The sequence below is a fragment of the Tympanuchus pallidicinctus genome, unplaced genomic scaffold (genome assembly GCF_026119805.1).
Source record: "Tympanuchus pallidicinctus isolate F22 unplaced genomic scaffold, pur_lepc_1.0 scaffold6, whole genome shotgun sequence".
In the NCBI taxonomy this organism is placed as follows: domain Eukaryota; kingdom Metazoa; phylum Chordata; class Aves; order Galliformes; family Phasianidae; genus Tympanuchus; species Tympanuchus pallidicinctus.
In genome coordinates, this window is record NW_026294780.1 from 39,553,327 (window position 1) to 39,581,265 (window position 27,939).

The 27,939-nt window shown below is 36.0% G+C and overlaps 2 long non-coding RNA genes across 2 annotated transcripts in view; one reads left to right on the forward strand and one right to left on the reverse strand.

The window, feature by feature from the left end:
• Positions 1-1,685: 1,685 nt before the first annotated feature.
• The window catches only part of LOC128092136 (uncharacterized), a 325,141-nt gene continuing 298,887 nt past the window's right edge, over positions 1,686-27,939 (reverse strand). Inside the window, exon 4 of the long non-coding RNA XR_008211652.1 lies at positions 1,686-1,695. This is a non-coding gene — a long non-coding RNA (uncharacterized LOC128092136). The remainder of the gene's footprint in view (positions 1,696-27,939) is intronic.
• The window catches only part of LOC128092128 (uncharacterized), a 329,934-nt gene continuing 328,342 nt past the window's right edge, over positions 26,348-27,939 (forward strand). Inside the window, exon 1 of the long non-coding RNA XR_008211642.1 lies at positions 26,348-26,456. This is a non-coding gene — a long non-coding RNA (uncharacterized LOC128092128). The remainder of the gene's footprint in view (positions 26,457-27,939) is intronic.

Consider the following 27,939-nt stretch of genomic DNA (forward strand, 5'->3'; position numbering starts at 1 on the left):
GAACTAGTAATTGGAGACTTCTTGCTGAAAGGCGATGAAACACCTGTTTGTCATCCAGAGTAACTCTCTAGAGTGGCTCACTTCCTGCTAAGGCCTATATTTGCAATATCAGAAGAGGCTACCAGTTCTGGTAAAACTAGAGGACTTCTATCCAATCGTGCTCTTGTAAGCTAGGTCACATGAGGCTGTAACAAGGATAATCCAAAACATCGAAATAGACTATAAGTCCCTTGGGAAGATGATGAAGGAACTGAGAGTACAGATACTATTTTCCTCTGATCTCCCAGTTAGAGACCCAGAAAGAGGATGGCAAACAGATTGGATGAATAACGGTCTGTGAAGATTATGCTGCAGTCAGGACTTTGTGTTCTGTGTTCTAAGATAACACCTTTGAGAGACTGGACATGCTGACATCAGTGTTGTGATTTAACCTAGAAAGCTACTGTCTTGCTCCAATTTATAGGGGGGAGATGAGGTTCTTTTAATATCTGTATACCTGGCGTGAGATTAAGAAACAACAGTTCAAATGTTGGTCCAACCAGTTTATTTTAAGTCCTAATCAGGGAGACGGGGAAGGGAAGGAGGGCGATAGAAAAGATAGGAAAGAAGCAAGAATTGCGTAAAGTGGGGATAGTCACCAGCAGGATCCAGCAGCCGTCCCGTTGCATGACATTTTGAAGGTCTGAGGCAGAAGCAGCAGGGAGGGGGAGAGCAGCAGCGTGGCCGACTTTGGGCAGCAAGCAGGTAGCAGGAGGAAGTCGCGGAGTCAATCCAGGAGGAAGCAGCAGCACTCAGGCAGCAGGCCCAGGAGAGTACGTCAGCATGCAGGCATCACTTCGTGAGGAATCTGTTATCAGAAAATCCTAGTTCTTCTTCATGAGGAATCTGTTGTCAGAAACCTATTCTCTTGGTTTTTGATTCCCCTTTTATCCTATTTGTTCTCCTGCCTACCTGACATCCTTAGGTGCTTGAGCAAGAGTCATGTGAGTACCCCCTGAGATGGCCATCATCCTGAGATAAATTCACACAAAAGACCGCTTCAGAGCTATTTAGCTGCAGCTTATCTCTCCTTGCCCCTGGCCTTGTCCATCTGTGTCCCCCAGACAAAGGATTTCACAACCCTTGCCCAGGACTTGCCTGGACTTGAACAAGTCCATCTGTGTGCCCAGCAAGCTTTGAGACACTGATGTTAACAGAATAATATCTTGCAGCTACTAAGCATCATGCAGCTGTTCGCTCACTCCCAGTAGGATGGGAGAGAAAATCTGAAAAATGACAATGAAGTAAATCTCATGGGTTGAGAAAAATCTATTATTAAGACAAAAAGGGAAAAGAAGAAAACAATATTGGTTATTATACATATATATATATTTACTAAACAAATGATTCATAATGCAAATACTTACTACCAACTGACTGATACCCAGCAGGTCCTCAAGCAGTGGCGACATCGCTGACCAGAATGCCTCAGTTATCTGTTTCAGGCTTGATGTTATGAGGTATGGGATATTTCTTTGGTTATCACTTCATCATAGAGGGCTACCAATATGGTTAGGCATGATCTACCTTGGTGAATCTATGCTGACTGTCTTGGATCACCTCCTCACAGAATCATAAAATCATGGGATGGTCTGGCATATACCTTTTAATATCTCTTCCTAGAGGATCCACTCCATGATCTTTCCAGGCACAGATCTGGGGCAAAACCACTAAAAATTCTTTATCCCTGACATACAGAAAAAGTAAAGCAAACAAAAACATGTTTTCCACTTGCATTCTTCATTTGTCTTTCCGAAACAGAAAATTAGTATTATGTATGAGTAAGAACTAATTAAATTAACTACCCATGACATTTGTGCTAATGATGCCAATTAACAAACAGTGAAAGAACGTGTTAAGTGCAGTACAGAGCTACTGTCTAAAATATCATTAATGTGCGACTTCATACTGTTGTGCATTACTTAGAACTTTATTGTTTTTACCCAGGTGAATATTTCAAGGGTGAAATTCAAACAGGAGCTCTTCCTGTTTACAGTAGGTCTCTTGTCTAAGTATGCTTGATTTAAAAAAAATATATATATATATTATTTTATTTTATTTATTTTATTTTATTTTATTTTATTTTATTTTATTTTTTTATTTTAATGTTTTAATTCTGCCTTTGAATATCTTTGCTCTTTCAGCAGTAGGGAGAGCTGTGTCAGAGCAGATTTGTACACACACAGGCACACAGTACAATCTCAGACATCGGTTATTACCAAGTAAACAACAGACCCATATAAGCAATTATAGCAGTTTACCATCAAATCACACATTCACATCATCAAACATATAATGGGAATCTGTACTGAAATCGCAGTGTACAGCAGACTATAAATTAACTGCAAGCCACTGTCATAGCACTGTGGACCATCAGTAATTTACAGACCAATTAGACTATTATAACCCACAAAGAAATTTCGTGTTTTATGAAAGTAAAATGGAAACATAATGTAGAAAGATTTTCTCAAATGGTAAGGGACAAAAAGCCTTAATGAGTTTACACACAGTGCAGGAATAGAAAATATTTTTAAGTGTTTTGGTTACTCTAATATAAACTTTTTGATTGTGTAAGTTTCAGACCATCTTACAAGTTGAAGAATATGGGCATCTGTCAAAAGATTTGAACTGAACTTGTAGAATGATCTCAATATATAGTTACCTGAGTGAGATAATGGGTGTAAAACATTAATCTTGCTATGGAGTACCTTAATTTCATGTGTAATTATGGTGATTAAAAAAAAAAAAAAGTTCACTGGAATTAAGTTTCATTATTAAAGTGGCATTTTTTTTCTATTTTCTGTAAGTATGTTTAGACACAGTATTGCACAGACAGTAAGTGTAACAAAAATACGCATTGAAATAGTCAAATATGCTTTAAAAAGCATTTAAAGAAATATCTTAAGACTCTTTAAAAAAAAAGTGAATATTTACATAAATGTGAACATAAAATGCAGTATGTAAAGTATGTAAAGTGTAAATGTATAAAGTGTAAATATGTTTTTTTTTTCAGAAAAAAAATAATGTATGTGTATTGTTGTGTACATACATCTGTACAAAAAGATGTGTCAGCAAGCTGTGGGGTGCATTTGACACACCAGAATGTAAGTGATTGTTCTTTTACTTGTCATTGTCTCAAAGCTTGCTGGGGACATAGATAAACAAGTCCAAGCAAGTCCTGGGCAAGAACTGGAGAACACTGATGGACAAATCCTGGGCAGGGTTGCAAAATCCTTTGTCTGAGGGATGCAGATGGACAAGGCCAGGGGCGACGAGAGAGATAAGCCAAAGAAGCCAAAGAAGGCCAGGAAGCAGTCTTTTATGTGGGCTTATCTCAAGGAAGATGGCCATCTCAGGAGGTGCTGCATATGACTCTTAGCCAAGCGCCCAGGAGTGCCATGATGGCAGAAGAAGAAGGATAAAAAGGGGACCTACAACCATGAGGGGAGGTTTTCTGGCAACAGATTCCTCATGAAGAAGAAGAGGTTTCTGACATGAGAAGCTTCATGACCTCCTCTCTCCCTCTTGCACTTGCTCTGTGCTCTACCATGATGCTGAAGAAGAACCAAGATGTCTGCTATCAGATTCCTCACTACAGAATTCCTGCATGCTGACTGAGTCTCCTGGGCCTGCTACCTGAGTTCTGCTGTTTCCTCCCGGATTGGCTCTACGACTTCTTTCTGCTACCTGCTTGCTGCCCAAGGTCAGCCATGCTGCTGCTCTCCCTCCCTGCTGCTTTTGCCTCAGACCTTCAAAACATTGTGCAATGGGATGGCTGCTGGATCCTGCTGGTGACTATCCCCACTTTACAAGATTCTTGCTTGTTTCCTATCTTTTCTATCACCCTCCTTCCCTTTCCTGTGTCCCTGATTAGGACTTATAATAAACTGGTTGGACCAAAATTTGAACCGTTGTTTCATAATCTCATGCTGCATATGTTATGTTAAAATAACCTCATCTCCCTCCTATAAATTGGAGCAAAACACAGAGGGATAGAATGCCATCCAGAGAGACCTAGACAGGCTTGAGCAGTGGGCCCAGGAGGATCTCTTGAGTTTCTCCTATTAATCTCTATTAAAATTCTCATTATGTCGGTGTGTATACCCACATAATTTCAATGGGGCCATTCACAAGTTGGTACTTTGATGCAAAATTCAGGAACTGCAGCTAGAACCAGTTTTTAGAAAAAATGAGGAAAAAAAAAAAAGCAATAGTAATAGTAATTAAAATACTTAACTTTGTTTTTTAATCAGTGCCTCAGACAGTAAACATCCTTAAAAATGTTTGCCTCCTGCTTGGTAAATAAGAGGTTGTATTGATTATCTATTGAATCTTTAGAATGAAGAGTAAAAAAATAAAATAAAAATTCTTAGTTTATTATTAAACTATGACCTTGATGCCATCAGTGAATGCTGAGGGATAGCTATAACCTGCAGTAGGAATCATTTTTTGCTGAAATAGATTTCTTCTGAGCAAGTCATGCTGTTGCCTCTACTTCAAGAGTTTGTAAGAAGCTCTGATTTAGCAGAGAAATGCAAAATCTCTTCAAATGCCCTCTAGATACCAAATATCTTTAGATGACAATGACATCTTGGAAGATCAGGGTAATTTATCTTATTTATGTTCTTTCAAATGTTTTTGCACCATTCTTGCAGGCATTCAAGTCATGCTATATTCTTAGGTGGAGTTATAGAAATCAACAATTTTAATACAATGTCAAAAATAAAGGAACTACTATAATTAATAGTATTTTTTCTATATTGAGGGGTAATTGAAATGCTATTAATGCATTATTAGTAGTAATGCAAACTGATAAATATGCTGTATAATTTGTTCTTATTAGCTATATATTATGTTGAATGTAGCTAGATTGTTTCTTGAAGGAATAGATAACTATAAGAATCTTTCAGTTCTGTCTCTTTTCTTTCCTTTTTCTCTTTTTCTTCTCAGAAGAAGGAGCTTTTTGACTGGATACTCCATTTTCTTTAGATTTATTTTAAGATCTCTGGAATAGACCTGAAGAGTTGTAATCTGACTGGCACAGGCTATGAGAGATACATATTGGTAGTGTTTCATAGACCTTTGTCTTCTGTCTCCTTTAAAGAGTATAGATCATGACCCCATGATGCTTAAAGCAATAATCTCATGTATGATTATTTCAGTGAAAAATCTTAATTATCTCAGAAAGACAGAGCAAGAGATTTAGTTATTAAGATGTTCTATTTTCATTTGAGTGCAATCACTCTGCAGGGCAGGCAAATATCAAAGATTCCCAGTATAGAATGGATTGAAGCATTTAGATATCTTATATTACTTCTGTACAACTAGCTAGATATATTTACTATACAGTAAATAAATAATTAAGTTAACATACATTCACTCATCTTCCCTTTCTGACAGCAAAAATTACATGGTTATTTTCATGTGATGCAAATACTGGTAACCAAACAAATCATCAAGCAATTTTGTTATAGGAAAGCAAAGTTTACTTACAATTGGGAAAGAAAGTAATAAAGGCTGGGATTGCTTAAACTTCAAATCAGACATTTAGGACTGTAAAGAAACAAGTATATCTGCTAATGCCCAAAACAGTGTAGGTATAATCTGTATTCTAGTAACATTGTCAGTAATTCCTAGATTAGGTAGAGTGGAGCTCTCATCACTGATGAAATGACTATTTCTCATCTCCAGCTCTCAAAATTTGATTCCCAGATGCCCTTTAAGGATTGATGAATCCTATAGGAGTGCTTTAAGAATGTGTATCACACCATGCTCTGTTACAGAGAAAGAATAAGAAATTGATCATCCAAAATTTTATGGATGCTCAGTGTTGAATATGAGCTTCAAGTATTTAGATGTCATGAAGACTCGATGAGCATTGCTATACTCATTGGAAGGAACATCATTGCTTAGTGATTATTCTAGTACAAATTTACAAGATTGGTAAAATTTTGTGGGTCTAAGCAGCACCCCAGGTGCTGAAATTCACTAGCTGAAATGACATTTAGGCACACACTGAATCTTTTTCTGCAAGCACCTTAAATTCTTGTGTGATTGTGCAAAGGAACGAGAGCTATTTCTTTACACATATGTCAGGTAGGATTTGGGAATTGTTTTTCAAATCTGAGAGCCATTCGTATTTGAAATTAAACATTTTGACTCATGTGGAATACTGTTTTACTTTGCAATCATTACCATTGAAAACATCAAGACTACTCTTTTTTTTTTTTTTTTTTTTAAATTTAAAAGTACATTTGATTCTTGCCCTGTAAATTACAATGAGTTATTCATCAAGACACACTACAAGAACTTTTATTACCTGACCAACAAGGCCATTTTTGCATTATACAAAATGGAATCTATTTCAGCTATAAAATCAAAGGAATATTTGGGTTAGATTGTATCTATAATAATAATAGTAATAATAATAATAATAACCCTTAGCACACGCGTAGCAATTTTAATCTTTGAAGCACTTACTATCAGCATTAACTCCTTATTTTTCACAGAACATGAGCAAGGTAGGGAGTTGTTCCACCTGCTTGTAAGTGGATGCATTGTTGGTTGGCAGATGATTGTTCGCTGAACAGAGTGAAAAAGAAAAGAAAAATAAAATCCAGCTATAAATTTTGCAGGAGAAAAATAATAATAATAATAATACTATTGGCTTTAGGAGTAAGATAAAATCTGATTAAATATTTTGGTCCTCAATCCACACAAAAAGCTTGCTTTAATCAATAATGGCTCAATGGACTCATGGTTTCTGTGAAATATTACTTCCATTCAAAAAGTTTATTTTCCAACCTACCATGTAGAATGTGAAAGTACCTTCTGCTGAATCATTGTTTTCCTGAGTTCAGAGACTATGAAGAAACTGTCTCTCAATCTCTCTTCTTATCTGACATAACTGTTTCTTCCAAGGCAACATATCTCTAGAGTATCCTATCCAAGATGCCCTCCCCCCCACACTGCCATTGTTTGTCACTTACATAACTGCAGATCATCTTCTTGCAGCAATTGCATGATCTAAACAGCTGTTTTGAATTAACATTTCAAATATATAAGGAAAAATGTGAAGGAAGGAAGGAAGGAAGGAAGGAAGGAAGGAAGGAAGGAAGGAAGGAAATAAATATATATGTGGACTTCTATCTAAGAAATAAATAATTTTAAAAGTCAGTTTTAATAATTTGGACAGTTTAGAAGTGATCTCTGTTGAAGGAAGCACAACACACAACAGTAAATTCTTATTGGTAGACATTGGTATATGTTTCTGAGCATGGTTTTTTTAATTTTGTTTTGTTTTGTTTTTGTAGGTTGAAAAGTATTGATTCAGTAACAAAGAATTTTTCACCAATTAATTTTTTCAACATTTTCTTTCAAGGATCAAGTATTTGTAACATCTTAAAAGATTTAATACAGTAATTACTTTTTTGAATGCACAATGTAGTGCATAGTGAAGACAGTGTAATTTAAATATCTTAGTCCCTTTTACCTCTACCCTTTCTTGTTAGTGTCATCTCAGTCTCAGTTTGGATGTTGCCCTCTTCTGTTTCTGGACATGATCTCTACATGCTTTTATTTCCTCACATTTTTCTATGCACTGCTCTTTGCCATGATTTCCTACTGTCTTATCCAAATATGTATATATATATATATTTTTCTTATATTTTTCCCCTCTCTACCCTATCTTTTCTTCCACAGATTGACTTTTTCAGTTCCAGACCTCTACCTTTGTTCCTCTAGTTGGCTGCATACAGATATCCATTAATAGTCGTTAAGAATCTTTTTCTGCTTCTAGTCTCCTTTTCCTTTTGCTTCTTATATACACGTGTTTAGTTCCCTCTCTCCTGCTTGTGTCTGCTCCTTTCTATCCTACATAACAGAAAGTAAGAAGTGAAGTATTCAAAAACAGGATGATTTAAACGGCAGGTCAGTTATTTAGAATGAATTAAAAGCAGCATAAATAATTAGAATATATCTCTAAGCTATGAGTGCCGTGGTTTATTTTCATAAGGACTAATCATAATTGTTTGTAATCATATTAGACATGGAAACAATCACTGAAAAGTTGTGTTTCATATAAATTTCATATGTAATCTTCTTTTCAGGAAGTCAAGATCTCTTTGGAGTCTGTAGATAAATTCAGTATATACAGTATGTCTTTTTTTTTTTCAAATGTTATGACAGAGCTAATTTTGAGTATGTACATTCTGTTCTCAAAACATGTAAAGAATTAAATAACGCAACGTAAGAATTGTATGTGGAATAAATTGAACATATAATAGTGTAAAAACAGATGAATTAAAACATTCGGTCATAAAGTCTGTAATGGAGATAGTAGGAGGTTGAAGGAATTAAAAGAGGATATGAGGACAAGCTTTTCTTTTTAATTAGATTTGGTGTGAGATCGAATGTAAATAACAAAGAATTATATTCCTCCCCCTCCAAAGAAATTTTCAAAATATTAGAAATTTTATAAAAGAAAGGCAAAGGAGGCAAAAATTAGGATACTGTGATTAATTTAGACATAATAATTTAAACAGTTATAAAAACATGTTTAAAACAGAGCTGGACAAATTATTCAAAGTCAGCAATTAATCCAAAATATATTTCTGTCGCGGAATCACAGAAAATTAGAACATGATATACATAAATGTACATACAATAAAATATTGTCTGAATATATAAAACCTTTTAAAGTTTATAAGACAAATCACTTAAATATTTCTTGCAGTTTCACGCAAATATCTGATTATTTTAGATTTAAGTGAATCAACTTCTCATTTTCTCCATGACTAAAAAATATCTGTTCACCATGATCATCACTACGCAATTTCTTAGTTATGAAATATTCTGAGTAATCTATAAGCATAATCTATAAGCACTACCTCTAGTTCCTGTCCATAATAGCATTTTTAGACTTTTTTTCTGGTTTTATCAATCTTTGTTTCACTTAATAGAATTTTAAAACCTACTTTTTCTTTCTGTTTTGAGACCCCACCCTTTCTTTTTCGAATGCTTTTAATATAGGAAATTATATTTCTCACAGCCCAAAAAGCCAGCTGTTTTCTGGTGAGACCTCACCTGGACTACTGCATCCAGATGTTAAATCCTCAATACAGGAGATACATGAATCTATTGGAGCAAGTCCAGAGAAGGGACACAGAAATGTTCCAAGGGATGGGACACGTCTCCTACAAGGACAAGCTGAAGAAGCTGGCGCTGTTCAGTCTGGAAAAGATAAAGTTGTGAGGTGATCTGATAGTGGCCTTTCAGCATCTAAAGGGGAGTTACAGGAAAGAAGGGGACAGACTCTTTAGCAGAGACTATGGTGATAGAACAAGAGGAAATGGTTTTAAGCTTAAAGAGGGTAGATTTAGCTTAGGTGAAAGGAAAAAAATGTAGTGAAGGTTATGAGGCACTGATACAGCTTACAGTCTATGTTAAGAAGTACTGTTTTTTCTTCTGGGGAGACTGGTAGAAGCATTTTATTTTTGTTTATTCACCACCTCCTTTGGGAATTGTGGCCTAATTCTCCTTATTATCTGGTTATTTTCACTCAAATTCACTTCTATAGGAATTAATTCCTCAGAACGCTGTCTGTGTCCAGAAGAATGTACAACTTTCTGTAACTGCAAAATTTTTTTGATCTGTGTTCTAAAGGTTTGAACTTCATAAATTCTTGTGCTGAAACTTACACTGTATTTTAATAGAAATTTAACAGAGATTTAAAGTTAATACCATACAGAAGTTTCAGTGTTACATGTTGGAGATTCCTTTTACACAACATTTATGTGTTAGACATCTAAGGCTGAGATGTTCACCTCAAGTTTAATTTGTGGTTGTTGAAGATAAATATGCACTTCCAGAGGGTGACTGTTTTGATGTAATTTGGTTGCCTTTCAAAAGATCAGATTAATTACTCTCTCGAGATGCTTTCATTGAAGATAACACAAGCCTAAGATGACTAGTGCAGTACTAGATATTGAATCTTAAAACACTGGTACTCAGGCAAAACAGTCATACCTGATAATTTTTGTTACTGCCTGCACTTTCAAATAATAACGAGTCTTTGTAGTTCAGTAAGAGCAAAAGGTGTTAAATATCTTTGAAGTCTCAGTCTTTTGCTGCTATAATTATGTTACTTGTGTTACCTATGTTATTTTGCATGGGATTTCTTCAAAAGCTTTATACAGGTAGACCTATGGTATGATTCTTCTCAAGTGATTCTGATTTGTGGAAGGTGCACCAACTCACTTGGTAGATATTCTGGAGTTGGTTGAGAACGCACAGCATACAACATGATCAGAAAATTCAAACACCATGCTTGTGAGTAGATTGATCTAAAGAGAAGGGAAGGGAAGGGAAGGGAAGGGAAGGGAAGGGAAGGGAAGGGAAGGGAAGGGAAGGGAAGGGAAGGGAAGGGAAGGGAAGGGAAGGGAAGGGAAGGGAAGGGAAGGGAAGGGAAGGGAAGGGAAGGGAAGGGAAGGGAAGGGAAGGGAAGGGAAGGGAAGGGAAGGGAAGGGAAGGGAAGGGAAGGGAAGGGAAGGGAAGGGAAGGGAAGGGAAGGGAAGGGTGTTTATACAATTTGTGTTTAGAGTATGAGCCTAGTAAAGTAAAATAAGCATTTGGTAGACTGTATAATTATAGGATTTAGATGAGTTTTGACTCATTCACTTCAATTACCTTTAGACACTTAATATCTGATTTGCTCTGTAGAGCAACTGCATCAATTTGTGGACACTACAAAGAGGCTGGAGATACCTATAGCCAACATGTTAAGTTTCTAAAGTATCTAAAATATCTAAAAGCAGCCTGCACCATAACTTTGTAATGTGTAACATAATTGTAAAAATAAAGACTGTGTGTATCTATAAAAATACATAACAGTATCAAAACAGATATTAAAACAAGTTAATGAGGCTTGTAAAGCACTCAAAATTTCTCTATAAAAAATAAAATTTTGCATAACAGAAAACTATTTTTTTTCATATATAAGTTTGGAATCAGTGCTGCCTTTATCGTACTACTAATTACTACACATGCCATATGTCAATCAGTGAGAGAATCAAGATATTCAGAACAGAGCAGGTTGAAGGTCTTTTTTCTTCAATGATTCATTTACATCTTAAAAAAAATAGGGTTTTATTATTCAGTATAAGAATAATGCTTTATCCAATAGTAAAGCTTTTCCCATTTTTGTCTTGTAATACACACACGGGTACAAAAATTATATTTGAATATGTACAAGTGCATATGCATGTATGTATGAATATATGTACACATATATATGCATATAGAGAAACTGAGTATATTCCTTCCACCACACAGATCTAAAAACAATCCAATAAATGAATCAATTTTAATGGAAGATGAAGGCACCTTTAACAATTATTTATGTTTTATTTGTTTTTATTTTTTTCTTGGCCTCCTGGCCCTATTATAGTTGGCTAATAGATCAAATATTACCAGGGACAATTTTGTAAATGTATATAGTTTTCAATGTGATAAATGCATAGTCATATCAGAGGTAGTAGGATTTCAACATCTGGATCATCTCTATTATGCCATTTTTGTAGGTATATTGCAATGAATACTGAATACATTGACAAGTTAATTTAGTATGGGTGTTCCTGAATAATATATATTATGACTACCTTTTTTTTGTTGTTGTTCTTTGAAAATAGTCTCTCTGATTAATATTTTGTTTAGTAATGGTTCAGTGGGAACTACTCTGGGAAAGCTGAAATATAAAAATGACTTCTGTAACTGTCTAAAGTCGTGACTTCTTTTATGATACACTTGAAATTAAGACCATTTGATCAAATACAGAAATAATATCACATTCAAAATAGACATCACCTTCCCACACATTTTATAAACAAAACTTTATTCTGCTTGCCACATTCTAGTCTTTTCCTGCACTTCACTCATATTATTCAGGGACTATTGTTGTAGAACAGAAAGTAAATGAATGTTTTATTCTGATCTCTAGTTGCCTGGAGACTAGATCCCAGAAGTACAAGATGTCTCTACTGTTGAAATTGAAACACTAGATGCTCTGCTCATCTGTCATTTCCAGTTCATGCATTTGTTGTCTAAATATGATTTCTCTTGCACACCTACTCTTCTTAAACTTGCAACCTGTATGTGTTATGTTCATTTCAGACACTGAAGGACGATTATTAAAGAAGCTCAGTTTATCACAAATGAGTCAAAATATTGCCTATAAATTTTGTCTTAGAATTTTATTCAAAACTCAGTAGGAATGCAAATGTCACATGAATGGCTATTCAAATAAAATCAACAGACTGACACAGTAAAGCTACAAAAATAGAAAATAATAAAGGAACAGGTAGGCTTCCAGACTTCTGTTCCATTTACAGTATTTTCAGTTCTCAATCTGACCTAAGATAGTATCCAAAAAGGTAAGATGTTTAACATAGATCACTACAGACACTAAATAGATCATTTATCTTCTGCTGTTTGAGGTGAAAGACAATTAAATGTATTGTTACCTGAATAATACAGACATGAATTTGAATTATTTACTCAGTATACAATGGACTACAAGAATTTTCGATAAGGAATGACAAAGAAAATAATAATAACAGTAATAATAGTAGTAGTAGAAGTAGTAAACAAAACATAAATGATCACTTGTGATTAGGCTGAGGAAGAACAGAGCTATTTAAGTGTATTCATTTTTAAATCTATTTAGTGACTTGTTTATGTGTGTTTGTGTGCCTGAAATTTTCTCAGGCATGGCATTCCTTTAATCTACAGGTGTATTCCTTCTCAATGTGTTAAAGAATATTGCCACTAGAATAGAAGAATAATTCTAATTTGCAAATAATTTTGCAATCATGAAGAACAAATACTCAGTAATTATTGAAAAAATTCATACTTACATTTATATGTAAGTACTTCAGCCTTTAAGGATTGTCCTGTGGATAACTATCCCAACTTTCAATTAATCTTTCTTTCTTATGTTGAAGAATATGATTAAATGTATTAATGATGACATTTCATACTCTGTATTAAAAACAATTCTTGAGTAAAAGATATGTAAAAACAGTTACGAGAATATTGAGTTTTGTCAGTTTGCTTGTTTTCCATTTAATAGTACTTTTATCTTCAAAAGTAACAAACACTTGTAGTAGAAGAGCATTCTAACATATCATATTACAGTGAAAGTTTCTGTTTAATGATAAAAAAGAACTATTATATGTCTCAGTTTCTTTCAATAACCATATAACAGCAGTGCTGCTGTGGAGATGAATGAAACATATTTCTCCTGTATCGAGTTCTTAGATGGGGTTACAACAAAAGACAGAAAAAAAGGAAAATCCCTCTCCATTATCAAGGTAATTAGTTCCGTAAATTTCTTTACATCTTGAGTGAAGAAATGAGGTAATTACATTGTGAAATTTCATTTTCCTATGGGGACACGTTAATTTATGGGCACACGTAATGTTTGTTTCACCACTAGGTTTCTGTATTCTGAACATGCACTTCATTATGTGGAAAAGAAATATTTTAAAGCATCCAGGATTTTACATATATTATAACATATATATATATATATATGTATTTTTAATTTAGAAAAATTATTTTTAGGAGATGTATTGGATTTTGACCTTCATTAAGCACACGATGAAGTTTAGAGACCCACCCCTCCCCCCTCCCAAAAAACAATAGTAATTTTATTTCTATTCCTTGAGAGAAGAAAATATTCATTTATTGAGAAAATATCATTAAAGAACACTAAGTGTGGGAGCAACGTAATTATTACAAAACATTATCAATAGATTTGGGGATCATGTTTTATTAGATTTTATTTTGTGGGAAATATACAAAGCTTTTTCTGTAGTTCTATTAATCCATCATAGTATTATCTCTGTTAAAGGCTAATAGTATTATTATTATTACATCTACTAGATCTTGCTGTATATTTCAAGCACTCTGAGGTAGATGTTAGTCAGTCTCAACAGTGTGTTTTCTTAGACCATTTTGTTGGGCTTAGGGTCCCAAAGATAGTATGGTCATCCTGCCACTGCTGCTTGGTGCTTATAGTGGGGATAGTAGGTTTGCTGTGGCAGATCATCAGCACTTAAGTACTTTAACAGGGGGAAAAGTGGTCACTACATGGAAGCTTACACACTGATGGCTGAGTCTTGAACTTTTTCTTCAATGAGGAATTCACTTGTTGCTGCTCCATGGACTACCATTTTGACTATGGCTCACAGTGGAGACATCATATCTCATCACTGATAATGATTCAATCCAAGAAATCATATTCAGCCTCGTATTGGTTCAACCGGTGCTGACAAACTTGCATGCAGTGTTCTTTCTGTTCCTGTGTTCATGGGACATACCCAGAGCAAACTTTGTGATAATCCAGTTTTGCCACCACTGTTTCCACTGTATTTAAGCTGATACCTCCATACACAGTTTCCTGGTCAAAATCCACCAATTTACATGGATGAGCTATTTGAGACACTCTTCATATCATGATGTGACAGCTGTGCATGACTGTCTGGGATGTCATGTCACTGTCAACACTACTGAAACTCACACCCACAACATTATTAACATTCACTGTTTTGTCCCCAGAAACATTCAGCAAGCATCCATGAATGTGAATGGGTACAACTTTTTTTCTGCATGGAAAGTACCTTTGCCTCATATGCACTTCCACATCTGATGTCATTTTGTTAGACTGCTCTTCTGCTGCCATCTGTTCCATCTAGTTCCAATCCCCATGTTATAGGCAAAACACCTCCCTCTAGACCAGGTCGCTCAAAGCCCCATCCAGCCTGGCCTTGAATGCCTCCAGGGAACAACATCCTCAGACTCACTGGGCAACCTGTTCCAGTGTCTCACCACCCTTACAGTAAAGAATTTCTTCCAAATATCTAGCCTATATCTACCCTCTTCCAATTTAAAACTGTTTCCCTTTCTCCTGTCACTAAATGCCCCAAATTACTTCTTTGTTCTCTTTTCATTGCCAAAATCATTCTTGCTCAGCTTCAGATCTCTGTTTATGCTACTGGCCATTACTAAGTTTTGCAGTTGAGGGGGCACTTGCACCATCTTGTTCCTTTATTTATCATCCTAGTTCTGTGCTCCACACTGTAACCTCTCAAGGTCTCTGCTATTGCACCAAGCCTCTATTCGTTTGCCTTACATTACTGTATTAGAGCCAAGATAACTACATAGATCAACTACTTTCTATTGATATATACATACATAGGTAAAAGAGGTAAAAAATGAAATTAATAATAGGCATATCATCAAATTGATGTTACAGCTATACTGAGTGAAAGAAAGTTGCAGGCAGGTCAAAACAAGTTCAGACGAAACAGACTTGACAGACTTTAATCCTGTGGACATACAAACTCAGTACAAAGCTTATGATTTCTAACTAGCAATGACAATATTATATTGCATTTACACCATGAAGTTAAAGAAGAATTCTGCCTGATCTACTGCCTTTCACTTAGAAACATGTAAAGTAGCCTTATGCTCCTATGCACAATGAGCCCAGTCTGTGCCATGCAGAGTTACTTGTACATGTGCTGTAAGGTTGACTAGTCAGATTTGTTCCACAGTGGGAGAGGTTGCTATTTTCAGCCTGGACACCTGGTACCCAAAAGTCCCATTCCTTTCAGAGGCCTTTGGGACCATGATTGGTCAGGATCTGATTACTACAGGGCTTCCCTTAAAACAGAGTCAAATTTTATTAACTCAGTATATGTGCAAATACATAGTTTTCACCCAATTTAATCAAAATGAGCCACACTCCAGGAATTAATTCACATAAACATGAGTTTGTAAAGCTATTTTAGATGCTAAGCTATCATAAATGTTTTCCAGTCACTTATCCAAAAAAGGAATAGATGTTCCATAAATGAGATTTCTTAGCTATTGGCTCTGTAGGTGCCTTTGACACTCTAGAATATTTGAAATGTCAGCAGTATTCAAGCAACTGATTCAAGTCCCAGGTATCTATAAAATTTAAGTGAGCTAACAAGCTGCATTCCTGAGATTCACTCCAGAAACTGAGATGTATAGAATTCCCACAAATAACACCTTATGTAAGAAATTTGATTAATGGCTTACCAAGTCATTTATGAAGTTTGAGGAGAAATCTAGGTTTTGTACAATCCCAATCAATTCTTTTTGCATGGGATCTTGAAAGAGTTTGGATTAAAATCTCAGATTTGTCATGAGAAAAATGATGTAACAGAAAAACAAGCAGCAAGGTCAATCACTTCTAAACAACTGTCACAGTAAAGTGTCAAATGACCATTAAACTTATTAAAAAAAATCACCATTAAACTTATTCACAAAGACCTAAGAAGTCAATACAGATGTATGTTTTAACATTTCAGTTATGTAATGATTAGATCATGTTCAGTGGAAGAGCAAATCATAAAATAGCCAGATATGTTCAACAAATGATGAAAAAAAAATGGTGCACTAGTCTTCTGTTAAGTAAAGAACAACCATATACAAAGTAGGCAGTTTCCTCTGATGGCCAATTTTAAATCAGGTCACCATTTTTTGAAAGGAGTCTGATTCTGTGAATAAACTCTATTCTTGTAACAATGGACAGGATGGATGTGTCATGGATTCAGACCACCATCATGCTTAGTTTCTGTATCCTGCATAGACCTTGTCATGAGCTAATATTTGCCAATATATGGTATCATATATACATATAAAAATAATATAATATATATATAATGTTATATAATGCATACAATATTATATAATAATAATATAATATATATAATATTATATAAATATACCCAATATATGCATTATAGTTTTTAATGAGATTCCTATTTTGCCTTTTACTGCTCACTGGATTTCTTACTGAGAACTCTGGTATTCATTCTAAAGAAGAGGTTTTCTGAAATTCCTATTTCTGAGCATCTGTGCTTGAGAGTTTGAAAAACACATTGGCGTTTAGACATTTCAAAACATAAGGCACAACAAATTTGAAGCTCTTAACAAGGACATGTGCATGTAATCTTATTAGAATCATAGAATCATAGAATCACTTAGGTTGGAAAAGATCTTAAAGATCATCAAATCCAACCACAACCTAATCATACTACTCTAACAACTTTCTGCTAAATCATGTCCCTGAGCACCACATACAAATGGTTTTTAAACACATCCAGGGATGGTGACTCAACCACCTCCCTGGGGAGCCTATTCCAGTGCTTAACAACCCTTTCTGTAAAGTGTTTCCTGATATCCAACCTAAACTTACCCTGGCACAACTTGAGGCCATTTCCCCTTGTCCTGTCACCACTGAGAAGAGACCAGCTCCACTCTTGCTGTAAACACCTTTCAGATATTGGAAGAGAGCAATAAGGTCTACTCTCAGCCTCCTTTTCCCCAGACAGAACAGTTAGTTCCAATTCCCTCAGTCTCTCCTCGAAGGGCATATTCTCCAAGCCCTTCACAAGCCTTGTTGTCCTTCTCTGGACCTGCTCCAGTAACTCAATGCCCCTTCTATATTGAGATGCCCAAAACTGAACACAGTACTTGAGGTGGGGCCTCACCAATGCCGAGTACAGGGGCAGGATAACTTTCCTAGTCCTGCTCACCACACCATTCCTGGTACAAGCCAGGATGCCATTGGCCTTCTTGGCTATCTGGGCATACTACTGGCTCATATTCAGCTGGTTTAAAGTTTTTTGTTTTTTATGTCTTTATTTGGGTATATTCCTTAAGTAATGTTAATTAAAAAAGTAATGCTAATAAAAATTAATTAATTTTTAATAGCATCTGGCATTAAGAATTTTAGTAATTAGTAAAGATATTAGATGTATTTTTCAAGGAAGTACAGTACATTATGAGCACATTGCTTCAGTGACTGGTACCCTATCACATAGGGGGTTAAATCATACTCCAGACTAGAACTGATCAAACAGTGAGACATTACTAGACACTAGAGAACATGAATTTGATTTTCTACAATTTTGATTATTTGTGGATATTTCAACAATGGCTATTAATTTCTCTAATTATCCACAAACACATGAGTTATACATAAAATATATCAGAACGGAATTATCCATTACTGTTACTATATGGATTCCCATTCTTATTTTGAATGTATTTTTATTATTAGAGATCCTTCTATTCTCCTGAAGTTTCAGCCATCAGTCAGTAATCAAAAATATAATAATGTGATCAGAAAAATTGTTTTGCTCCTGAAATTCCAAATGTAAAATCTGATGCACTATTAACTCTGTGATGAAAGAATAACTTGTCTGTAACATTCTGTTACAGCTTACAAAACACAAAATTCCTCTACAGAACAAACAGCAACAAACCAAAACAAAAACATCAAAAAATAGATATTATGAGTCCCATAACTGCAATTTGCAAGTTTTACAGATTCTTGCTTTTGAATCTTATTTATTCAAAATTGTTCTAATCAGCAGAAGTAGCACTGCTGATCTCCTGTTTCTGCTGTAGTGTTATTCTTAGAAAAATAACACAAATTCTGACTGCAATAGTGTGACTCAGAAGTGTGGGAGGCATCATCTTAGGAAATGGTCCATAACTGTGAATCTTATTCCTCCAACAGAATAACTTCAGACATTATAGTCATCATGCCTAAATCCAGAACTTATTTTCTTTGTTACAGCTTTGGAGTATAACATGAGAGGTAGTTTTAATTTCTGGTGTTTTTTTTTGTTGTTGTTGTTTTTGTTTTTGTTTTTGTTTTTGATTTTGTTTTCTGTGGTGAAGGTACTAGAACTAAAAAAAGTTCTGACATTAAGAAGTCCAAGTCTATATCAGGATTACAGAATCCAGAAACTCTTCTTACCGCTCAAATTAGATATGTCCTAGCAAGATACTATTTCAGGACAACTGCTGCATGCTTCTTCACCTTTCTTTCAACATTCATCTACTCTTCACTTCTTCTTTCACGAATGGAAGACATCAATTTTTTTTTTTTTTTTATATATCTTTCATACTTATTCTGTTTCAAATTTTAGATGTGACAGTAAAAAAGCCTGCAGAACTTGTTGATGACTTCAACTTCTGAATGCACTGTTTAGGACTTCTACATAGAATAGGACTGAAATTATAATAAATAATTGGAGCTGAAACTATTTCTAGTACAGTCATTTCTATTCTTCAGTTGTTGAAAGAACTGATGGAATTACTGATTTTCTAACTTCTGTTAGGAATCAGAATGTGTGTGAGGTATGATTGCCACTGTCTGTATGTTTACTACTATGAGATTAAAATATAAGTTGCAAAGATAGAAACAAAGAACGTGAGAGTAGTTTTTTAAAAATATATATTATTATGGCTCTATATTGATTTTCACCTCATAATTTTCAGAAGAAATAATGTGTAATTACATACACGACAATCTATACCTTCAATTCAATATTGTGTTATGTATGCTTTCTTGACAAGATTACTTAAAATGTGTGAGAACCCTTCTTTGTTAGTTTTTTTTTTTTTTGGCTCAAAGCTTGCTTCCTGAGGGTTTTCTTGTGATAAGAGTCTGAGTCAAGTCTAGTCAAGGAGGCAAGTGATGGGTGCTAACTGTGTGATAATCGATATCGCTTTGGGAACATTTGAAAGCCCCTTCCTCCAGAGCTGCTTGCTCTGTAGAAGAGTAGATGAGAGTGCTCAGGAGTGTTCACTGGCGGAAGATCTGGCCTGTGACTAAACAGCTCCAGCTTGGTATGGAAGGCTGGGGGATGATACCATTGTATCCTGCTAAGGCAAGATACAAGTTGGTGCCTCCCTGCTTCCTCTTATCTGCTGGCAAGGCCAGAAAGATAAGAACAAAGGAGGTTTCCTGCTGAGATCCCAGAGCCAGAAGCTGCCACTCAAAGGAGAACTGACTCAACCACCTTGGGTTTGAGCTGTCACTCAAAGGAGAGCTGACTCAACCACTTTGAAAGCATTGAAAAGGGGCCATCATCGCCATGGTCATCGTCGTCATACAACAATGCCTGACGACCCACCACTACTGAAGATCAAAGATTGAACTACGAACCTCGCTGGATCCATGGTGGTGACTATGTCTCTCTTGCTGCCTATAAAGACTCCTTGCTTCTTCTCTTCTATCTTTTCTATCGCTCTCCTTCCCTTCCCCATTACCCTAATCATAATAGTGTCCGTCCTCCCCTTCCCCATTTCCCTGATTAAGATTTGTAATAAACTGGTCGGACCAACATTTGAACCAATCTCACACTGGATATATAGATAATAAAAGAACCTCCTCTCCCTCCTATAAATTGGAGCGAGACAATATGTGCTCTAAACAGATCACTCAATTGTATATTGGAGAACACTGACACTCAAGCATGGTATTAATATCAATTCAGACATTAATTAAAGCCTACAAAGGTCAACAAAATCGAACTGTTAGGCATGTTTACTATACAGTTAAAGGTCAGCAGAATATTAATAAAAGAAATCAACAACTTAGAAAATACTAAGTGTATATAACAACATTGCTCCCTAAATATATGTACATATTAGCATTTTCAATTACACCTTGTTCTTATATTATTTTCAAACATTTAAGAGCAGTTTCCTATACCATGGATATCCATCCGGAAATCGCATACTAACTTTCTGAGGTGCAGCTTATACAGTAAATACTATTTGTTGAATCTGAAACTGAATAAAAGTTCAACAGAAGATTAAAACTTTGCAGCAAGCTGAACTGAAATTCTGAGTTTCACTACATGAAGTACTGAGGAAAAAAATGAAACAATGCTTTGATCAATTTTTTCTCATGTTGTTTCTGAAAAAGTAGTTCAAGAAGCCTAAATAATTTCAGTAGAGTTTAATGTCTGAGTAGAGCCTGATGCCTTTATGAGTTTCACTTATTTTACTATTGAAATATTCCACAGTCAATTAATGAAATTGAGAATATTGAGAAACAACCTAAGTGCCTAATTGTAGTCAAAAACATATAAACAAAATGTTTCTTTTCAATCTAGAACTTTAAATACGTTACTCAATATCATTATGTTTTGGGTTGTCATTTTATCTACAAATACAACACCATTGTCCTTATTATTATTTCAATACTTGTCAAACAGCATCAGGCAAGGACTTACTTTGTACTGCCGACTTCTTCCTGTGAGTTTTCAAGTAAACTTACACCTATTTGGCAGTAGACTGCAATGAAGCACTTCCAATTTCTAGAAGTGTAAAAGCACTTTCAGTCATACTTTCAAGACAATGAAGATTCTTCTATAAGAAATATATATATATATATCCAGAAGAGGAAATTCAGTTCTTCCTCTATTATTATTTTTTATTACAAATGTTAACATTTTACAGAGCTGTTGTAAATTTTGCCCAGAAAATAAGAGATCTGTTTCCCAAACATCTTGCTTTTTCCAAGTACATTTCAGATCAGATGATTTTTCTGCCTACAGTGTCTCCTAACCACCCTTGTCTTGGTTCTTGCTGTTAAGTGAAATTAAATTTAACAAGATATTTAAGAAAACATTTCATAAATAAAATGTTATATTTTCCTGTGGTCCAATCTTCTTTTGACTCCCATACTTTCCTCAGTGAAAACAAAAGTAGAAAAAATAAGATCTGCTTGTTTTTGTTGTTGTTGTTGTTGCTGTTTAAAGAGAACACAAATTAATTATCATTCAAAATCACTATACAAGTTATGTTCATCTTATCACAAGTGAATTTAATGGGCTGTTCAGATGACTTCAAAGCATAGCTTTCTTTTATCTCAACCCTTGTAGTGGTCTTTTTGTCACACATTCATGTCATTTCTGAAAAGAAAAGTAATTAGGGTAAATGGAAAGACCTATTAAAACATAAAGGCATGTTTGACTTGTAGCCTAAGTGCCACATGTGACCTGGCACAGAACAGAATGTGGCCCACCTTCTGTCCTCACTCAAGGTAGTAGTTCTGCTCTGCTGAACAGTCTGGCCTGGCCTAGGGCATGCAATCACCACACAGCAACAATCAAACTTGAATGTGCGATTAACTCTCTCTGGACTGACACCAAGACATGGGGCCAGTACAAGGCCAGTTCAAGTTAGAGCAAATGATTTTATGCATTTTGATGCTCTGGTAAATCATTCAAATCAAAGAATATCATCAAGTGTCTCTACTAGACTGTTATAAGCTCTGTCTTAACAGAGGGAAATAACCCTCACTTCACAATTATGCCTTATTCATGTCATCGCTCTTTGGCATTATGTGCATTATGTGCATTTGTGAATAACTGTTCTCAAAAATGAAGCACAGGAAAAATAAAATTTCATCCCAAATTTCTGACAAATGCTTTGAGACCTCAAAAAGAATTGCAACTACTTCCACTGAATTGTACTGATGTGTTAATTTCAATAAAAACGGTCAAATACCGCATTAGTTTTGTGTTTTGTTAATCAACTGTTATGCATTTTAATAATAATAAAAATATTTTGTTACTTACATATATTAACTACTTTATATACATTATAAGGCCTGCTCTGAAATTAATGCCTTCTGTTTTATGATATTGGCCACCACATCAGAGGCAAATGTTTGTGGTATGGCAAGAGAGATTGAACCTTCCCACCAATATTTAATTACATTTTATTTCTATGTGACAGATGACAGTAAAGTCTAACAAAAAGGCATCTGATATCAGAGTGCATATGAAATGAAGGTGTGTCAATGAATCTCTCCTTGTGGGAAAAATGGCACCCACTGATTCATCAATGCTTGCTGAATGTTTATGGAGACCAAACAGTGGACATGAGGACACTGAGGCAGTGGGTGGTGTTTCAGTGCTGGCAACAGAAATGTTTGGTAACCTCTGCTGGTTCAGATTTTTATGTGCATGGCATGCAGGCTTCTGTTCAGTGCTGATGAATATGATGATCTAATGCTTCGTATTTGAGAATTTGCTCTATTAAGCAGTCTTACTGTGCTCACTGTATCTGTTGTAGTTTCTATGGAAATAAACAGGAGGCATTACTTTCATAGCAACCAACATAGATGCAGCCCAGAACAATTCCTCTTCACTCACTGTGGCTCAGGCTAGTCAAAAGGTTGGACACTCATGCAGCATAACATCTACATTTATTATTAAGGAAGGTAATAACTTTATTCCAGAATTCTTATTCTCAGTTTTTTATGTTTTACCTAGGACTACTTTCTGAAATCAGTGCTATTAAAATTTATTCTTTCAATGTTCTTTGGAAAATGAAGTGACAACCACTCTTGCTAATGATCCAATTGAATTAATATTAGAAGTACATGTGTAATTCTTCTACTATAAGTGAGACAAAGTGAGTCCTTCAGTAAATTAGGTTTTTGAGCTATTCACCTACGTGAAAATGGTAATATGATCCCAAAAGAATTTGTGTAGTCATTATACAAAGGCATTTACTGCCTTTTGAATGTGACTATTCCTCACCATTGATGATGCCATAACAAGTTCAGAAGGCAAAAAAAAAAAAAAAAAAAAAAAAAAAAAATCAAACAATATCAAGGGAGTAGTTCAGAATAAAAAAAATAGCTTTTGAACATAAGCAGGAGAGAGTGTATGTGTCTGTGGGTCCATGTGTAGAATGTGTGGTCTGCTCCTTCTCTAGTGTGTTATCAGTTCCATTAGAATGAAGCAGTAGGGCCAATTTCAAGATTTTGCTGTTGAAACTACTGTACAGAAAGTCAAAGTGGAGGCATAGCTTTTAACTGTTTCATGATAACTACTGCAGAGTGAGTGGAAACTAATTTCTGTAACTGATGATTGAAATACATGAACAGTATCTGTTCAGATAGTAGGCTGGATCGTTCACTGGCAGGCTTTCCATGGCTTCAGAAAGCATCCTAATTCTGTAACATTTTGAATCCTGATACAAGGAATTACAGTGAAATGAGAGGATAATTTTTTCAATATTAATTCAGGGAAAGGGGCACAGTATAAGAAATTTGATTTTAGTTATTGGGCCACTGATTTGGAATTGAGTTTTATCATTCGCTGAAGTATTGGTTCCTTTGAGTTCCTACAGCTAATGCGAAGGGAAACCATGACAACAATTTCCATTTGAATGGTCAATCTGTGACAAGTTATGTCTGTATGCCTATCTCTACTCTCTAGAGCTTTACAGTTACAATAAAGGAACAAATGGAATTACCTTGATAAACATAAAATCTTAATTTACCTTAAATATCTGAGAATAATTATCTATTTACATATTCTAACATAGCTGATCAAAGTCTATGATCAATGCTACAAAAAGTTACAATTGGAGTGTGGAGAAGAATGGTGGGAGCAGAACTGTAAACACTGTCAGGTCATACACTTTAACACTATGCTTCCTTTTAGAAGTTACACAAAGTTCACACTGGAGGACAGAAATTAAAGACTAAGAATGCTAAATATAATGTTAAATATAAATAGTTTATGCTACCAAGGCATGAACATTAATTAAGTTGACAGTACCTTTTTAAAAGCCAAGAGTTATGTTTGTGAAGAAGTAAACAGAAAGTCAGGTGAATTTATCCATACACAAAATTAACAAGATAATAATAAATAAAATAAATACTTATTATGATAATAATAAGTATTTCCAAAGGAGTTCCCAAGATTGCTTATTCTTCTGTTATACTGATTCTCATATAATGAAATTGCTAAAACGTTACAATGCAATAATCTGGTTGTAGTTTACAGGTCAGACATGTGCTTTTCAGTGAATACAAGGATCATTTTATATGGCCCCTTTATATTCCTTTTGCTTATTTCTGAGTGAGTGTTTTGACAAGATCATGAATGTCCAATATCTTCATCAGTGCCCTTGATGAGTAGATAATGTCCACTCTCCACAAGTTTGCTGATTATACGAAGCTGGGAAGAATGGATGACACACCTGAAGGCTGTGCTGCCATTCAGTGAGACATGAACAGAATAAAGAGTTTGGCAGAGAGAAATCAGATGAGATTTAACAAGAACAAATGTAGTCTTGCACCTTGGGAGGAATAAGTGCATGCACCAGTACAGGTTGGGGGATGACCTGCTGGAGAGGAGCTCTGCGGAGAGGGACCTGGGTGTCTTGGTGGACGACAGGTTGGCCATGAGCCAGCAGTGTGCCCTGGTGGCCAAGAAGGCCAATGGGGTCTATTAAAGAGCATGTCCAGCAGGTCGAGGGAGTTGATCCTCCCCCTCTACTCTGCCCTGGTAAGGCCTCACCTGGAGTGTTGTTTCCAGTTGTAGGCTCCCCAGTACAAAAAAAGACAGGGATATCCTGGAGAGAGTCCAGTAGAGGCCATAGAAGTGATAAAGGTTCTGCATGACCTCTTTTACGACGAAAGGCTGAGCGACTTCGGTTTGTTCAGCATTGAGACAAGAAGACTCAGGGGTCTGATCAATGTCTATAAATATCTAAGGTGCAGGAGGAAAAGGGACGAGGCCAGACTCTTTTCAGCGGTCTTTGGTGATAGAACAAGGGGAAACGGCCACAGACTGAGGCATGGGAAGTTCTGCACAAATGTGCATAAGAGCTTTTTCATGGTAAGGGTGACAGACCACTGGAATAAGTTGTCCAGAGAGGTTGTGGAGTCTCTTTTTCTGAAGACAAGCCTTGACACCTACCTGTGTAACCTGGTCTAGGGAGCCTGCTTTTGCAGGGAAGTTGGACTAGATGATCTCCAGGCAACTTTCACCCTTGCATTCTTTCTCATGAGGTCTCTCTTTTCCACCCAATGGATGACGTCATGCTTGACCAACCCGGTGGCCTTCTATGATGTTGTCACTGGCTGGGTGGATGGGGGGAGAGCAGTGGATGTAGTCTACCTTGATTTCAGCAAGGCTTTTGATACTGTTTCCCACAACATCCTTATAACAAAGCTGAGGAAGTGTGGGATAGATGAGTGGACAGTAAGGTGAGTTAAAAACTGGCTGACTGGGAGAGCACAGAGGATCATCGTTGGTGGTGCAAAGTCTGGCTGGAGACCTGTAAGCAGCGGTGTTCCTCAGGGGTCGGTGCTGGGTCCGGTCTTGTTCAACATCTTCATCAGTGACCTTGATGAGGGGATAGTGGCCACCCTCAGCAAGTTTGCTGATGATACGAAGTTGGGAGGATTGGCTGACACGCCTGAAGGCCATGCTGCCATTCAGAGAGACCTGGACAGACTAGAGAGCTGGGCAGTAAGAAACTAGATGAGGTTTAACAAAAGCAAGTGTAGATTCTTGCATCTGGGGAGGTATAATTCCATGCACCGGTACAGGTTGGGGGATGACCTGCTGGAGAGGGGCTCTGCGGAGAGGGACCTGGGTGTCCTGGTGGACGACAGTTTGGCCATGAGCCAGCAGTGTGCCCTTGTGGCCAAGAGGGCCAATGGCATCCTGGGATGCATTAAAAAGAGCATGGCCAGCAGGTCGAGGGAGGTGATCCTCCCTCTCTACTCTGCCCTTGTAAGGCCTCATCTGGAGTACTGTGTCCAGTTCTGGGCTCCCCAGTACAAAAAAAGACAGGGATTTCTTGGAAAGAGTCCAGCAGAAGGCCATAAAGATGATGCAGGGCCTGGAGCATCTCCCCTATGAGGAAAGGCTGAGTGAACTGGGTCTATTTAGCCTTGAGAAAAGAAGACTGAGAGGGGACCTGATCCAGATCTATAAATATCTGAGGTGTGGAGGGCAGAGTGGTGAGGCCAGACTGTTTTCAGCAGTGTGTAGAGACAGTGTGTAGAGACGGCTGGAAACTGCAGCATAGGAAGTTCTGCACAAATGTGCGCAAGAACTTCTTTACAGTGAGGTGACGGAGCACTGGAACAGGCTGCCCAGGGAGGTGGTGGAGTCTCTTTCTCTGGAGATATTCAAGACCTGCCTGGACACCTACTTCTTGTGAGCTGGTGTAGGGAACCTGTTTTGGTAGGGGGGTTGGACTCATTCATCTCTGGAGGTCCCTTCCAACCCCTATAATTCTCTGATTTTGTGATTCTTTGAGGTTCCATTTCACCATTTTCTTACTAGGTCAAATACTTTTTTTTTTTTCTTTTTTCTTTTTTCTCTTTTCTTTTCTTTTCTTTTCTTTTCTTTTCTTTTCTTTTCTTTTCTTTTCTTTTCTTTTCTTTTCTTTTCTTTTCTTTTCTTTTCTTTTCTTTTCTTTTCTTTCCTTTTCTTTCCTTTTCTTTCCTTTTCTTTCCTTTTCTTTCCTTTTCTTTCCTTTTCTTTCCTTTTTTCTTTATTTTGATCGTGTGCTTACAGTCACAAATGTGATTATATAAGAAGAAAAAATATATATATCTCACATTCCTGACAAAATTTTACTCCAGGTTACTCTATAGGAAATAAATCAATCACCATAGTACAATACACAGTATTTATTTTAAAATCTTATCTTCTACTTCAGTAAAAGAATATAGTTTAAAAACAAAACAAAACAAAAACTGGAATACTCCATGATCTGTTCACTTTTAATCCATTGCTCTGTGTATCACATAAATTATAGAGAAATCTGCTTTTCTTTTTTGGATATTGGATGTCTGTTCTGACAGAACTGGAGACATACAAAGCACTAGTATAATTTTCAGGGGATTATATCTCTGCTGAATATGAATAACTTCTATTATCCACAGATAGTTTACGATAGTGAATATTTCACTAACTGCAGGACTCTGGAAGCAGTTAACACTACCCTGGGATCTGAATAATTCATAATTCTTGATATACTCTGGATACCTATAGGGCTTTAGTGAAGTGAGATAGTGTATTTTCAAGTAATTGTCTTTCTGTCCACTCAAAAATTCAATTCTTTGTACCTCATCTATTTAAAAAATCATTCCAAGCATCTTTTCTCTCTCTCACACACGCACAAAAAAAAAAAAAAAAGAAAAAAAAAAGCGCTGAAGGTGCTTTATAACACTGAGAC